At 43.8% G+C, this 16,604-nt stretch overlaps 1 protein-coding gene and 1 long non-coding RNA gene across 4 annotated transcripts in view; one reads left to right on the top strand and one right to left on the bottom strand.

The window, feature by feature from the left end:
* Nucleotides 1-16,604, top strand: part of KCTD19 (potassium channel tetramerization domain containing 19) — a 2,598,446-nt gene that overhangs the window by 352,075 nt on the left and 2,229,767 nt on the right. The gene's annotated exons all lie outside the window — the stretch shown is intronic.
* On the bottom strand, nt 1,119-2,714 carry LOC144799814 (uncharacterized). Its single transcript, XR_013603880.1, has 5 exons — nt 2,579-2,714; nt 2,169-2,306; nt 1,959-2,082; nt 1,798-1,874; nt 1,119-1,381 (listed from the first exon to the last, which is right to left on the bottom strand). It is a non-coding gene; the product is annotated as an uncharacterized LOC144799814 (long non-coding RNA).

Genomic DNA, 16,604 nt, shown 5'->3' with positions numbered 1-16,604 from the left:
GTGCGGGCAGCTAGGAACTTTCATGCATATTTTATGGCACTGTGCGGAGGTGCAGGACTATTGGGCAAAGATCCATGACAGCCTGAGAGACGTCCTGGGGACGGAACTAAGGTCAGAGGCCCGCAGATGTGTTTTAAATAAACAAATTTGTGTGTCTATAAGAAGCAATGGGTAACGTTAGCGTGTATGGTAGCCAAGCGTAATATTGCACAGTTATGGGGAGCTCGACAGCCACCCCGGGTCGACAAATGGGCAGAAGACATGGATTGGTGCATGTTTAGAGAGAGGTCAGTCTACGTAGCTAGGGGTTGTCCCCAAAAGTGGGGTAAGGGCTGGGAGGATTGGAATCGGTACCACGGAGACATCTGTACACCCCCGAGACACCCGGAAGAAGCAGAGACACATGAGTCCCTATGATCCCAATACCGATTATCTTGTATGTATCGTTTTGAAGTATGGTAATGCATATATGACAAATGTGAGATCAGCTGCAGTCACCTGATGTCTTCTGTTGTTGTTTTGTTAAACAATAAAAAGATATTTAAAAAAAAAGTGACTAGAGGTACTGCTCTCTAAGGATCTGCGCTTGCTGGTGCGGAAAAAGAAAAACTGACATCAGCGTGCGAGGGCGGCAGCTAAGTAGCTACCGCAGCGTCATCCCGGCAGCAATGATGACAAACGCGGAGTCAACCAACACCACCTTCCGACGCGCAGGGGTACTGCTGACGTACAACTTTCCGGACCCAGTCTGACGCCCGGTGGTATTTCAAGGGTAAGGAATCTATAACTAGCTGTTTCTTTCAGATGTATATGTGCAATACAGTAAGGATTCCCTCTGAAGTGGCACTATAGGGAATGGTAACCGCATATTCTCTCTAGGTTCCCCAAAGGCCAACAAGAAAAATATCCCTTGGGTTTATTCAATGTCTCAATGACAATCATTCATTCACACTCCACTCTGCGATCATTAATAATATGATGCAAGAATACAATGGTTATCAATGCAAAAACACCACTTAATCATAGAAAAACCTGAAATAGCTATTATCACAAGGTGTAAATTTATTTAAATCAAGTATCAGTTAAAAACATTAAAAACAATCCAAGTTATACGTTAACACAAAGAAAATTCATAGTATACACAAAGGAAAAGAGACTAAAAACCTGTGATGTTAAAACTAACACATCGGAATGTTAATTCATGGGAATCTTTGTATGAAAGTCAGAATAACATGGATCCATTCTGACAAATCGTTCTGTGAATTTAACTTGGAAGAGTTGCGTTGACGCGTCTCGGTGTGTAGCTCTATATGCACCACCTTTATCAAGACTAGTATTTCGTTATGTCTCTTTCTCAACCAACATTTTGATTAAAATTAATCTAAACAAAAGAAATAAAAACAATTTTATACATTGATTACTAGACCATTTTAAGGCTGCCTACTAAATTTCATTACATCACATTACTAAAACCTTCATATTAGATCCTTCATTCCATTACATTGCCCTGCACCCCATCTTTAATAATATATTATTGACCCCCCAGTATGAACAAATGACAATCTGGGAACTTTGTTGCAAAGAGACTGGTTAACAACTCATTGGGTTTTACTACATCATACATTATGTTCTTCATCCCCCTGATATTTAAAACAAATCTACCCCCCGCAGGCACATATTATTCTGTATGCATTCTGGTGGTTGTCTTCATAACCATTGCAGCCTCACTGATTTAAGACATATATTCTACACCCTTATGAGGTTATCCACATTCTGTCCACACATGCACTCACATACCGTAAAATTTGAATAGTGCCACGTGTTGGTCACTACGCAGAGGATTATCAAATGCCTTCTTGCAAACCACCGATCATCTATAAAGCAATGACAATTTTGCATTACACCACAAATCTCAAGATGATTGGTCTCCTGAAACAATAATCTCAAGGTGTATTTACCTGTGTAATTCTAACAACAACTGACCCACTATAAGGGCGCTATATCGATGTCCTTGATAAAAACTGATGATTTTCTGTGTCTTATTCTCCTGTTTTGATATGCAGGTCTTAACTCTATAAGCAACTAGACACAAAAATGAAAAACCATTGTAATTCTAAGCTTCTTACAATTTTAATCAGTTCATATGTCGAGAGAGGTAATTTATATACCTGGGATTAATCTCCAATTGCGTATTCTAGTGGTTCTCGTGTGCTGCACAATGTTCTCTAGCACTTCTCTGTGTTCTAAGATCCACTACGTCAAGTGGTTGCTTCTTATAAAATCATAATCCCCATATACGGAGGACCCTGCATCGGGTGATAAAACACATATATCGAATAATGAGGCTTAAGTCCATAATAATTATTACTAAACCTCATCCATATCCATGGCGCCCTTAAGTACCATCCATAGTTCATACACTATTGGGCTATAGGTAAGGGGGGGGGGCTTTGTTGATTACCTCCTCCCCCACATGGTAGATATAGCCTGGGGCCCAACCCTGCTCCGCTATGTTAACCCCGTATGAGGTGCCACACCGAAGGTCTAACACCTAGCATCTCAAAATTCCTGTGCATACCTGGAGCGCGGTCGGGTTCTGTGCTATGCTGCATCCGTTTGCCAAATAGAAAGGGCTTCTATGTCACCCAGTCATTTTTATACCGAAGAAACTGCCGGTCATAATTCTCTACCGGTGTTTAAAGCCGCCTCAATGCATCCGCGTCTGATGCGCGTAACCAGCGCGTGACGTCATTCCGTTCGGTCATGTTTTTACCGTAATGTCCCTAAATTCAACTACACTGAAGGCAGCGCGCGGCCGGAGCAGCGCACAATGGGTTTATCTTAAACAAAGCACTGACCCTTGGTCGTAATTACTCATGTAATGGGTATATATATATATATATGAAAACATACCAATTTGCCCATACGTACTAATATATCTTAATACCCATATCGGGGGGCCTCACTAATCTCTCTGAGGTGAATTATATAAACATTTAATCGAGTTCCTAATGAACCCACGGACAATCTCCCAAAACCTAACACGTAATACCGAAATCACGCGTTCGTCTCCACTGTGTTAAAGAGAAGACGGTCTATAATGCCTGCCGGTCACTAATATTTGATTATTAGGTTTAGGCCTAAATTCAGCATATTCATTCTACAAGCAGCCAGAAAAATACTTTGGGGACGCCTGGTAGGGCCCCTGTCACCACCAGTCTAAGTGGCCTGGGGGGCAGAGGTGGTGCCTGGCACACAGTGCGTGGATGTTTAAAAACATACCAAACATGCCTTTACCAGTTCCGGCTTGTCTTGCGGACCATTTCCAGGCCGCAGCACAAGCCGCAATTGGAAAAGGCATGTTTCCGACTGCCTTCACAGAGGTCGGATCGTAAGATTTGCGGGTGTAGCCACCGTCTGCCTGTCGGCCAGTCTCCATCCCACAGCGATGGTGGTCTACATTGCCTGCATTGTTACTTTTGCAATATCAGTAGCACAGTTTGTTTTCTCTGCTCCTGATAACACATACAAAAGAACAAAAAGTGCAATGTGCATTGTTCTGAATGGCCATTGCATGGATATTTGTCTAATGAAATAGACAAATCCTTCTCCCTTGGGAATGAGACATGGTGAAGGCTAATATAGACCTAAAACTTTTTTAGACAAATCTGTGCTGAGTGTTATATACATTAATCTGAGCATTTGATGAGGCATAATATTGGGTTTCTGCATTCCTTATTAAATCTTTCCTCTTATAGCAGTTTCATGCAGAGGGTTTTTATTTCCACTTTGCTAACTCTGTTTAGGGATACTTGATCATTAACCCTTTTGCTACTAGGCCTTTCCCCCCCTGTACTGAGCCTTTTTTGTGCTATTTGGTGTAGTTTGCGCTTAGGCCCCTGTACCTTTTTGGCCCCATAAGGTATACACGCCAAATTTGCATCCTTTTCTTCCAACAACATGTGGATTTTAAAGGTACTCAGGGGTTGTGGATTTCCGTGGATGGGACCCAGAAATTAGCCAAAATACAGCTAAATTGAGAGGTTTCTTTGAAAGACTGGAGAAATAGTGCGTCAGAAGAAAGCGTTTGTTTTTCCCCTGAAAATGGTATCAATAAAGGGCTTGTGGTGCTGAAATCACCATCTTGCCAGCTTTCAGGGAAAGGCAGACTTTTGTCAGAAAACCAACATTTTTCACACAGTTTTGTCATTTTACCGGGACTTAGCCTATTGCCCCTACTTTTTGTGCTTTCAACCTCCTTCCAGTTAGTGGTAGAAATGGGTGTGTAAGCGATAATGGATCCTGGAAAGTGATAAATTTCTGAGAAGTAGACAACATTCTGAATTCAGCAAGGGGTCATTTAACAGTTGAAAATAAGAAATATTGAAAATGAGTTGAAAAAAACAACAATTTGTGCCAACGTTTTCACTTGTAACTTCTTCTAAGTATGACATATTTTTTTAAAGCAATATATCATTACATCCGCTGGAGTTTTCTGGTTGTGGGGATATATTGGACATGTAGGTTCACCAAGAACTCAAGGAATCCAGCGCCAATAACTGAGCGGTGTCTTGCAATGGTTTTTCATTGTGTACTGGGTATATAGCAATTAATTTGGTAAAATATAAAGAATGAAAAATAGGTATCAGGGACACCTATGTATTTAAAAAATTGGAACAAAATGCACAGTTTAGAAGTAGAAGTTATTTGCACATCTCCAAAATTGTGGGTACCCATGCTAGCATGTGAATTATAGGACATTTTTCCAAGTGACTTCTTTTTTACATATAGTCTTACATTTTGAAGGCAAAAATGCATAGAAGGTCAAAAGGTAATAACAGTTTTTCTACAATCAATAATAGATATCAATGCATCCTCACCTTCTTTTGATATTTTATATTGCTGGACCCTTGGTAAGGAAGCATCCTCCCGAACCTGTATGTGTACTGGAGAAATGTCCATTCTTCCCACATCTGTGTCAGCAGTAGCCCAAACACATGAAGGAACAGAATCAAGGTCCGAACATAAAGAAAATTTATATTGTTTAGGCAATGTCTTTTTCCCAAAAATGACACGTACTCCAGATGGGGAATAATGTATAGTAGCATGGAAATATTTCAAAAGATCAAGTCCCATCAGATTATCTGGAGCATGTGGGGGAAGTAAAAAGGGGGCTGCAGTAATGAAATTCTTAACCCGCAAAGGTAGTTTTTGGGACAAAGGGCTAGGAGTTGGCCTTCCATCAAATCCTATTGATGTAATTACTTGGCCAGACAAGGGTGTCCCAGGTACCAGTTTCTGAGATATCGCACTACGTGTCGCCCCTGTATCCACTAAAAATTTCTGATCCTTCCCAAGTATGGTGGCTGTTATATAGGGTCCTTACTGGTCTACAGGTATCTCAACTGTTTCTCCTTGTCCTACGCTGTCGTAGGCAAAATGTGTTCCCACAGTTTCCTCTGATTCCCAATCCTCCATAGAATATTGATTATTTCGTTGATCAAAATAATTTCCTGACCTATTTGTTTCTGGAGCTTGAACCTGCTGTGGCTGCTGTCAACTTCCAACAGGACATTCGGCGCCAATGTCCCTACTCCTTACAATAGCACATTCATTCAGTCCTAGTGGAGTTTGTCTACGCAGTGGCCCTACTGGAGGTGCTTGTCTATAAGTCTGACCATAATTTTGACCACAGGCCTGGATCATCATCATCACCTTAGTTTTCAATTCTTTTAGTTTTCCTTTTTTTTCGTTCTTGCTCAGTGGTCACCTGATTCTAATAATACTGAGCCATATCTAATATAGCTTTCCGGGTTACTGAAGCCCATTTACTCTCAGAATTGTTTAAGCAAATCGATACCTCAGGAAGTAAATTTCCCACGAATCAATCTACAAATTAATGTGCACCTGAAGGTGTAGATGTATCTTGCCCACTAAAATAGTGGAACACTTCCTTAGAGCGAGTAACGAAATCAGGGACAGTCTCTCCCTGTTTTTGTTTACAAGCAGTGAGAAGTGCCCAATCTATTTTCCTTGCAGGAACTATCGTTTTTATATAAGTGAGTATGTTTCCAGGAAGATCCAGTATGAGCTAACTAGGTTTCTTACCAGGCTTCCTATACCTATCAGCTGCTACTATGGCAGCCCATTCTCTTCCCAAGTCAACAGCATGATCCTGTTTCCGGGTAAGTCCCCACATATCTGGTGGGAGGATCATACCAAAAAACATATCAATATCTGCTAAGGTCATAATACAAGAATCAATGGCTGCCTGTGCATCATCATAAAATCCTCTAGGATTTTTCTGTATGCCTGGTAAAGAGGCTTTTAAAGTGAGTACATCCGTCCAGGGCATATATAGCCAATTGTATACAAAATGAGCTCTAGCATCAGGACTATTGGGGTCATCATTATCTGCATTCACTCTTCCAGGAATGAACTGTGATGCTGCTTCCCTCATAGGTTTGTACCGGTACTGGTTGGAAAATAGGGAGCTGGACACCCGCAGGCAAAGGAGGTGGAACCAGAGGTACAGAGGGAACAACATTCGGTGGTCCAGGTCGAAGAGGTGTTAAAGGTACATATGGGGGCGGGGGTCGTTCAATCAGAGTCCGAGAGGCAAGATGGCGCCCGTGAAGGACGCCTGAGCATACCTCTCCTGCGGGACCCTGGTGAACCGAGCCCTATGAGAGAGCAATAGGTGTGGTGGAATCGAGGAGGGGGAAACTGGTTACCTTGCCTTATCGAGAGAGGCAGCAGTGACGGCTTGAAAGCTGGAAAGAGTGCGGGATTGCTGACGTCCAGTGAGGAGGAGCAGAGCCGCTGTTGACGCTCAGATTTCTCGTGTGGCTATTGCGGTAGCCGAGGCGGCTCAAAACTGTGTTGGAACTAAGGGCATTAGGTGAAACCGAGTGAAATTGCTCCTCGGTAATAGCCCGGGCTTTGCATCGGTGAGCTCTCGATGGACTGTAGGGAGACGCTGGATACTTTGTTTCGCGGCATCTACTGATTAAACACAGCTGCTGCGCTGAGATTGCCGGTGTTGTGGGAGGAAGACGCCAGTGAAGCTGCTGCAGGAATACGCGCTGGGACGGTAGATCAACGGCGTTTTCGAAGCTGGGAGTGAGGGAGAGTCCTAGCGGTGTGCTGGCTGACAGGATGCCGCTGAAGGGCTCCCGCAATAAACGTGGACACGAAGAAACCCCCACTGAAGTCCTTGCAGAGGTCAGTAATAATGCAGGTATAGCTGGCCAGGTGAAGGGAAAGGTGGTGCAAGGTGCTGAGGGCAACGCGGTAACTTCCAAGTCTCAAAAAAAAGTAGAAGGTGCACAGAATCAGGGGGCTAATCAACAGGAGAAGGGCAAACCCACTGCATTGGAAAGTGGGAAGAAAATACCAGCACTTTTTACGACTACTGCGGAAAGGCAGAAAGAAAGGGAGAGGAGGAAAAATAAGGTGGCAAACCTGGCGAGCTGGGTACTGCTAGCAATTCCTGCACGCAAAAGGGGCCAGCTGTTGTTTCTGTCTGGGTTCCAGAGGCTATTACTGAGGAGTATGTGTCTAATGTTATGGCTATCGCAATCTCCGACAGCGAGGTGAACAGCGAGGTGAACATGGATGGAGATTTCTACTCTCTTTCAGAACATTCTGGCTCTTCTTGTGAGGACTTGGCCGAACAATATTCTGCTCAGCTGTCCATGATGGATGGTGATGATTATGGAAGCTCAATTGTGGAGGAACCCGATGCGTCAGAGGAAGGCCAGCTCCAAACTGTTAGAAAGCTGGATTTGGGTGCAAGTCATGAGAATAATGATACCCCTGTAAAAAGTTTGATTCAAGAGGGTCAATCGGCTTTGGATGAGACTGAAGGGACAGAGGTTTCTTTAGCATTAATTTATCGGACTATCATGCAACACCGAGATGAAACCAAGGAAGAGAGCTTAAGGGTTCAGAATATAAGTCGTAAATTGCAGAACTCTGTGAGACGTTTGGTGAAATCGCATGGAGACTTTTTGGTTAGATTTAATGAAGTTGAAACAAGGGTATCGACTCTGGAAGATGATCTTGCACAGCAGAAAGCAGTTGTGGAACGGAGTCTGGCAACAAAAGAGGAAATGATTTGGAAACTTGCTGACATTGAGAATGGTGCAAGACGTAACAATTTGAGGATTCTTCAGGTCCCTGAGGGGAAAGAGGGGCAAGACCCAAGGGGGTTTGTGGCTGGTTTATTCAAAACAGCCTTTCCTGGTTTAACTCAGTGGGACTGGGAACATGAAATTGAACGTGCACACAGATTTCCTTTTAAGATTTGGTTGCGGCATGGCCAGGAAACTAAGCCTAGGGCAATATTAGTTTCATTCAATAGTTTTTTGGCACGTGAGGAGGTCTTTAAGCTTGCTAGGCCAGATAAGAAGGGAAAGGCTGGGGATGTGGAATTCTTTCTACGTCCTGATTTGTGCCAACAGTCAGTAGAGCTGCGGTGGCAATTTCGTCAATTAATCTCAGACTTTCAATCAAAGGGTGTGCTAGCTTTTTTAATGTTTCCAGCTAAATTGAAGATCGTGTTTAAGGACCAAACTCGGTTCTTTACGAATATTTCCTCAGCAACTGAATTTGCACGTTAGATATAGTTCAAGAAGTTACTGAGTTAGAATAAGATGACTCTTGCTTAAGCTTCCTAACTCTGAGGATATTGTTACCTATCTCTGTTTTTTTTTTGCTGGGTACAAGTTAGTCCACTGCTCCTATTGTGTTTCTGTAACTTTTTAAATTAATTTCTTGAGTTATATCGTTAGGTAGGGCTTGACAGGTGAATGCAAGAGGTTATGGTAGAGCTCGCATCTACAGGACCAGGAGTCCTAAAGCGTCGGCGATGGGGGGGAGAGAGGTTGGGGGGTTGAAGGGGGGTCGTTGTTGGGTTTGAGGGGAGGAAGGGGTAGGGGATAGGGGGAGCTGGGTAGCACTAAGGGGGTGTAAAAGGGGAAAAAAATCACAGCGACAAGTACTAGGGTTACCTACAGGATAAAATAGACAGTTTGCGTTACTGGAGTTAGGCGGCAGCTTGGATCTTGTGGTGTAAGGATTCAAGGCCAGATGTAGGTAATCCCAGATTGCCGATTCTTAAATACCGAATCATACCGATTCGGTATTTAAGAACTGGCAATCGGGATGTAGGTCATTTTACCGATTTAATTACCGAATCGGTATGATTCGGTAATTACCGAATCGGTATTCACTGATTCGGTAATTGCCATTCATTCCTATGGGCCTGGAGGCCCATAGGAATGAATGTCAATTACCGAATCGGTAAATACCCATTCGGTAATTGGGGGAAACATTGAAGGGTGGCTGGGTGTCACTTTGACACCCTGTTACACCCCTCAATTGTGCATGGGTGCACATGTTGCAGACATACATGCCCTTAGGGCATGTATGTCTGCAACATGGCACTGTTTCAAAAACAAAAGAAATGCTTTTTAAAGGGTTTTCATAATTTACCACCAACTTCTAGTTGGTGGTAAATTAGGAATTCTTAAACCCCTGTAGCACTTATTACAGTGCTACCTACATGTCAAAATACAGATTCGGTAATTATACCAATTCGGTATGTTACCGATTCGGTACAATTACCGAATCTGTATTTTAACGTGCCCCTACATCTCAAACTCCAAATACCGGTCGGTAACGGACGAAATCAGCCGTTACCGACTGGTATTTGCCTTCCTACATCTGGCCCAAAGTGTGTTAAATCTCTCAATAAATTGAAATGTTAAATGCTCGAGTTAGAATTTGTTCAATGAATGTGTCTGGTCTTAATATTGTGCTAAAACTACAAAAGGAGGCGGCAGAACTAAGACACATTCGGCCAGACTTAGTGTGTATTCAGGAAACACATATTCCGTGGGTAAAGAGGGGTATTTGAATGAATTAGGTTATTCTTTAATTATTGCATCGGGCCAATCTACTATGATACGAGGGGTAGCTATCCTTGCTAGACGAAATTTGGTCAATATTGATCGTAAGTTAATGGATAAGAATGGGCGGTGGGCCATAGTAGAGTGTAGTTTTGAAGGCCAAAAGATTACACTTTGTACTTTATATGGATCCAATGTGGATGATGCAGGGGTCCTAATTGAATTAAATTCTGAATTGGCTACTTGGCCATAACCTGTATTGGTTTGTGGCGATATTAATATTAATTTGATGAATCAAGCATTACAGGATGGCCCAGATAAATATACTGGACGAAAGCCCAAAGTTTTTAAAGCACTTTATAATTTAGTTAGTGATCAAGGATTGGTGGATGTTTGGGGCAAATTGAGGGATTATGATAGTGGCTTTACCTTTTACTCGCACCCCCACAAAAAATTGGTAAGATTAGATTTTTTTTTTGCGCCGGTTTCCCTTTGGGGGGGGGGCGACAATTCATGTATATCCAAGGATCTCTTCGGATCATGCTCCAATTGCGCTTGAATTAGCTCTATGTATTAGTAGACCTAAACTCAATAATTTTACATTCAATCGGAAATTATGTGTGAACAATGAATTTAAGGAGTATATGGATAGCTGGATCAAGGGTTTCTTTGGTAATAATAATGGGACTGCTTCTGTTAGTACAGTGTGGGACACTTGTGTTCTTGGGTTTGGAGCACTGAGAATGCTAGAAGATACTAAACAGCTAAGAGGCAAAGTCATGAATTTGTTGAAACTATTGGGAAACGGTTGGCTGTACGACTGCGGATGAAGGAATCGGCCAGAAATATTCAGGCATTGAGGGACTCAAATGGGGTGTTGCATTCCGATCCTCACCAGATTCTCACGATTTTTCAGCAGTTCTATTCGGATTTGTATACGCAGCAGAGAAGTCCGGAGGGGGAAAGGGATCAGACAGTGATGCTTGAAGAGGGTTTGAAACAACTAGACCCCAGGTATTTAGAGGAACTGGATTCCCCGATTACTATGTCTGAATTAGAAATCGCAGTCCAAGGTTTAGCGCTAGGGAAGGCGGCAGGGCCAGATAGAATTCCGGGGGAGGTCTATAGGCTGTTTTTTAATATTATTAAGCATGAAATGTTGAAAGTATTACAATTGGCACAGGAGGGATATCCTCCTAGATCTTGGTCGGACGCTACGATTGCAGTATTTTGTAAGAAGGGCAATTCCCCGGACCTAGTAGGATCCTACCGCCCAATTTCACTACTGAATAGTGACAATAAAATCTATTCCAAAATTCCGGCCAACCGATTGTCGAAAGTCATTACGTCTTTAGTTTCCCCATATCAGCATGGATTTATTCCAAAAAGAGGAACGGTGGATCAAGTGAATAAGGTAATAACCTTATTTGATATTTCAGGGACAGGAAAAAGGGATCTGGCGCTTATATTATTGGACGCAGAGAAGGCGTTTGATCGCGTCCAATGGGACTATATGTGGTGACTCATGGACAAAATGGGGTTTGGCAAGAAATTTATTGTTGCATTACAGTCGCTATACCTAGATCCCATGGCTAAAATATTGGTAATGGGAATGCTTTCGGACCTCTTGAGCATAACTCGGTGAACTCGACAGGGATGCCCCTGCTCTCCTCTTTTGTTAGCTTTATATATTAATCCTTTTGTTGAACAATTATCACTTAGTGCACTTATCCCACCGTTTCGAGTTTTGATTATTGCTTTTCTGTTTTTGCGTACGCAGATGATATAGCAGTAGTCACAGAGAATCCTTCACTTGCTATTAAAGAAATAGAGCGGTTGGCTAAAGAATTTGTCAGGACTACGGGCTATAAACTCAATGAATCAAAAATGCAAATGTTATGCTCTGATACTGTACTATGGCAGTATGCCCGGGTTGTAAAAGAGGTTATGTACTTGGGGATACAAATACGAGCATCTATGTCTGAACTTGTAGATGCTAATTGGAATGTTCTTGTCCACAAAGTTAAAACATTTTTGGACAGATGGGATCGCCTGTATTTTACCATTATTGGCCTTTGTAATATTGTCAAACTGAATATACTTCCTAAAGTTCTTTATTTATTTCAGTCAATACCTTTGGAAATATCTAAAAAGAGAATACAGCATCTACAAGCAATTTGTGGTAAATTTATATGGAGTCCAGGGAGGCCCTGACGGGCAATGAGATTTATGACTTTGCCTCTTGAAAGAGGGGGTATGGCGGTACCTGATTTTTAACTTTATTATGTTACATGTTTTCTTTTAAAAATGAGGGTACTGATCACGGGGAGACCGCTGCTAATATTGCTATTGCTCGCAAGCCGTGTAGAACTGTGGACCTTTATCCCCTAATTTTTGGATCCTGTTTTCCCCCCGAAAAGGAGCATTGACAGCAGCGCTACCCGAGGCGCTAGTGGGAGGCGGAGGAGTATTACTGCTAGACATCGAGGACGAGCCAGGACTACGTGGCCCAGCATTCCCAGCGGCCAGGCTATCGCCGCAGCTGGAGCCTCTTCCCCGCCCCGCCTCTCTGCAGTGCTTGAAAACGGCTCGCGGCCCCCGCTCCGCTCGCAAGCCATGTAGAACTGTGGACCTTTATCCCCTAAATTTTGGATCCTGTTTTCCCCCCGAAAAGGAGCATTGACAGCAGCGCTACCCGAGGCGCTAGTGGGAGGCGGAGGAGTATTACTGCTGGACATCGAGGACGGGGCCAGTACTGCGAGGCCCAGCATTCCCAGCGGCCAGGCTATCGCCGCAGCTGGAGCTTCTTCCCCGGCCCGCCTCTTTCTATTTAAACCCTCACACGCTCGCGCACGCGGGACCGGACCGGACGCCACCTCCTGTATTTGTTGTCCCCCACCCCTGCCAGCCTCACCGGCCTCTCATGGCTGGACATGAAACGAGGAGCAAGACCTCGCTAGCCGGTGGTTCCACAGTTGGAGGTATGGAAACATTTCTTACTAGAGCCAATACAATAATAGACATCGCAAAACGCCTGTCCAAAGAACTGTCGGCTTTCAAGAGATCTTCCCTGGGATCAATAGCTAATGCTAAAACCCCTGAAAGGCCCGTCGATACCGTTACCAGCGATGTGGCTGGCCAAGCCTCCATATCCGAAGTTGACATACAGGCGTCACTGGACATGGACATTTTGGTTACTGAAATACTTCCCGAAATTAACTTAGTTCTTGATAATAATGTACCCATTTCTCCTGAATTTTATATTACTATTAATAATACTCTGTCACAGGGGGTTAAAGAAGGGGCTACCGCAAAACGCAAGAGGACCTACAATAAGAAAGCTGGTAGAAAGTCTAAATCAGCGAAGTTACAACATGACACTATTTCCCCTCCAATTAGTCCAACCCCACCCTTGATTAGCAATGATATATTATTTGAAAGATTGGGTGCCCTATTTAAATCGATTCTATTCCCTCTAGAGGCCAAAATAGAGCAGATAGAACTCAGACTGACAAATATAGAGAAAGTCACAGCTGCTATATTGGCTAATTCCGTCAAGCCCAGTAACCCGAGTACCTTGCCAACTACCCTTACTATCCCTGATTCCTTACCAGTTAAAGATGCCCTAATTCCAACCTGCCCCCCAGTAGGCCCCCAGGACTCCATTCAGGTTAATTACAATGTTCCCATGCAACAAATATCTGGGCTGCCACCAATTAATGCTAACGCAATTGGGTTAACGGTTGAAGGCCAAATAGATTCTCCGGCCAAAGAACCTAGAGCCCCTAGACCACGTTTGCCAGACCTTCCACCCGAAGCAAACCGTTTTATGGTAGTCTTAGCAGGAGCTCCTACGTTGGAAGCTGGAGAAGCCGAAACCTTTAATTCCCTAAAAAGCAAAGTTGTTAGGTGGCTTAACTGGAATAGACCGCTTTCGGCCCACCTCCACAACGAAATCATCATGGTAAGGAGGGTGCCATGGCTGGGTAAAACTGCTAAGACCATAAATGGAGACTGTATAACGGTCAGTTTCAGAGACCCTAGAACCGTTTTGCATATCTGTGCAGGTTTTAATAGGGCCTTTGACTCCACCATTCAGACCCTCCCAGTGTCCTTTTTCTTTCCACCTAATCGTATGAACCATGGTAGAGGCAGAGACGGCTGGACCAGAGTTGAGCGGAGGGGTAGACAAAGAAGATACGATGTAAGTCCGGTCATGTTGCCCCAGTATGCCCCTTTTTGTGATTTTAATCGGTTCAGTTGTCTAGATGGTCTAGATGGAGTTGACTGACTATCCCCAGCCCATGATTCAAGATTCTCCCTCCCTGACACTAGTAATGGTTTATTGGCTAGAGAGGCTGAGATAAATGAAATGTCCCCCGTAGAGTGCTTGCCAATGGCTATAGCCCCTATGAAGTCACCTCCTCCTACTACCATTAAACCCCTAGAGCTATCCCTGGAAACAGATCTAGCTGATGCCTCCCACCCATTAATCTCTTTGGATATATCAGAGGAGCCGCTAACAACCTTAGTGCTCCCAAGTGACCCTGGGTTCGAAGAGCCTGTCTCTTGTCCCCCTTGTTTCAAAATTGCGAGCTGGAATATCGCCGGTTGGCGACAGAGGGTGTCGTCTCTGGGCTGGAGGGAATCCATCTCCAAGTTTGACATCCTCTGTTTACAGGAGACCTGGATATCCATTTTGATGGCTTTGTGACCTACAATTGTCTAGCACAAGAGTCCAATATGGGTAGGGCAAAAGGTGGCCTTGTAATTTTATTGTCTGTGAACTTTCCAGTACGTGTGAGATCCCATTCTACTGTAGGATCTCACTCTCAAATTCTCAGGTTGGAACAAAGAGGGGGCCGTGATGCTTTGTTAATCAATCACTACAACAATATGTTTGATTCCACGAGTACCTGTGTTATAGATGAACTCGAGATAGCTGTTAAAAAAATGTGTAGAGATATTCGTAAGCCTTGTGATATTATCTGGGGAGGGGATTTTAATATCCGGACTTGCCCCAACTCTTTTACAAATGTATGTGGGTTTGACGGGGATAACGGGGAGAACCGGGCTCATTTTACCCACACTCCTTATGGCGACTCCCTTAACACCCTTTTGTTAAATTTTGATTTGTTAATCCACCAACCTGCTGCGGATAAAGAGGGTAATATTGCACCGACTTTTGTTGGGAGGAATTCAGCCTCCGTCATTGAGCATCTGCTGTTATCGGTGCACATTGCCCCACTCTGTACGGTCCCCATCATTGTTGATTTTGGTATTAGTGATCACAATGCCATTACTATGTCGACCTCCATCTGGGGGACTATGTTTAGTTTTAAGCGTAGGATTGTTGATGAGATTACCCCTTGCAGGCAAAATGGTATACGGATCAAATGGTGTGGGGACAATTCTGATAAACTGCTCCGGAAAATAGTGGGAGCAGGTTCTGAAGAGCTACTCCGCTGTCTTGATGTTGATGCTGCCCCCTGGTGCATTATTGCCGATTTTGAGAAACTCGGCGATATAATTAAAAGGTCCCTCATTATTACTAAGGGTATATCCAAGAGGGAAGCTTTAGGATGGTTTGACAGAGCCTGCACAAATTTGTTACAAGAACTAAAGAGGGCATTGTCAAGCCACCCTAGAGATAGGGATGCTGTTACACTTCTTAGGGCGACCTATAAACACCAGTTGACCCGTAGAAAACAGGAGCTTAAAGAGCAAGCCTGGCACAACTTGACCAAAGCGGCGGAGCTGCGTGACAGTAAGTTATTCTGGAGTACTGTCAACAGCCCATTCCTCCAAAAGGAGGAATATCCGGTTTTAACTGCCCAGGTTAGTGAGGATAGCTGGGTCCAATATTTTACAGGAATCTTTGATCCAGCTAGGGAGGATCAGGCTAGTATTAGTGCTGATATTACAGGACTTAAACATCCCCTGGGGATTACACTACAAGAAGTAGATAATGCCATCCGTAACAGCAAGGGGGGGAAGGCCCCACGACCGGACGGTGTTCCGGTCGACCTGTACAAAACCGATCTGGCACTATGGAGCCCCCTCCTGACCCAGGTGTTTAATGCCTCTGTTAACGATAGTACTCCCTCTACCTGGAGCGAATCCATAATTTTACTGATTTATAAGAAGGGAGATAGAGGAGAGGCCAAGAACTACCGCCCTATCTCCCTTCTAGATTCCTCGTTAAAAATTATGAGCAGGGTCATACTGTTACGATTGGAGGAATGGGCCGAAGCCAATAATATCCTTGTGGACTCCCAATATGGTTTCCGGAAGGGTCTCGGCACAATCGAGCAGTGTATTAATTTAGATCTTATTATAGGGAAATACACTAAATCTAAACAGGGCTCTTTATTTCTCTGCTTTGCAGACCTTTCCAGTGCTTTTGATTTGGTGGACCATACTCTCTGTGGTCCACCTTACTCGAAATGGGAGCCCCGGCAGCAATAATCTATTTTCTAGCCAGACTTTACAATAAGTTGTCAGCCCAGATCCGCTTTGGGCAAGCGGGGGAATGTACGAAGAAGATCAAGGTTAAATCCGGCATTAGGCAAGGTTGTGTCTTGGCCCCGCTATTTTTCTCTCTTTTTATAAATTCTATGGAGTCCGACTTGAAGAGGGTCCAAGCTGACGCTCCTCAAGTTGAGGGTCAACCAATACCGGTACTGCTTT

This window comes from Lissotriton helveticus, chromosome 12 (genome assembly GCF_964261635.1).
Source record: "Lissotriton helveticus chromosome 12, aLisHel1.1, whole genome shotgun sequence".
Classification (NCBI taxonomy): Eukaryota; Metazoa; Chordata; class Amphibia; order Caudata; family Salamandridae; genus Lissotriton; species Lissotriton helveticus.
This window is presented reverse-complemented; position numbering and strand designations above follow the sequence as displayed.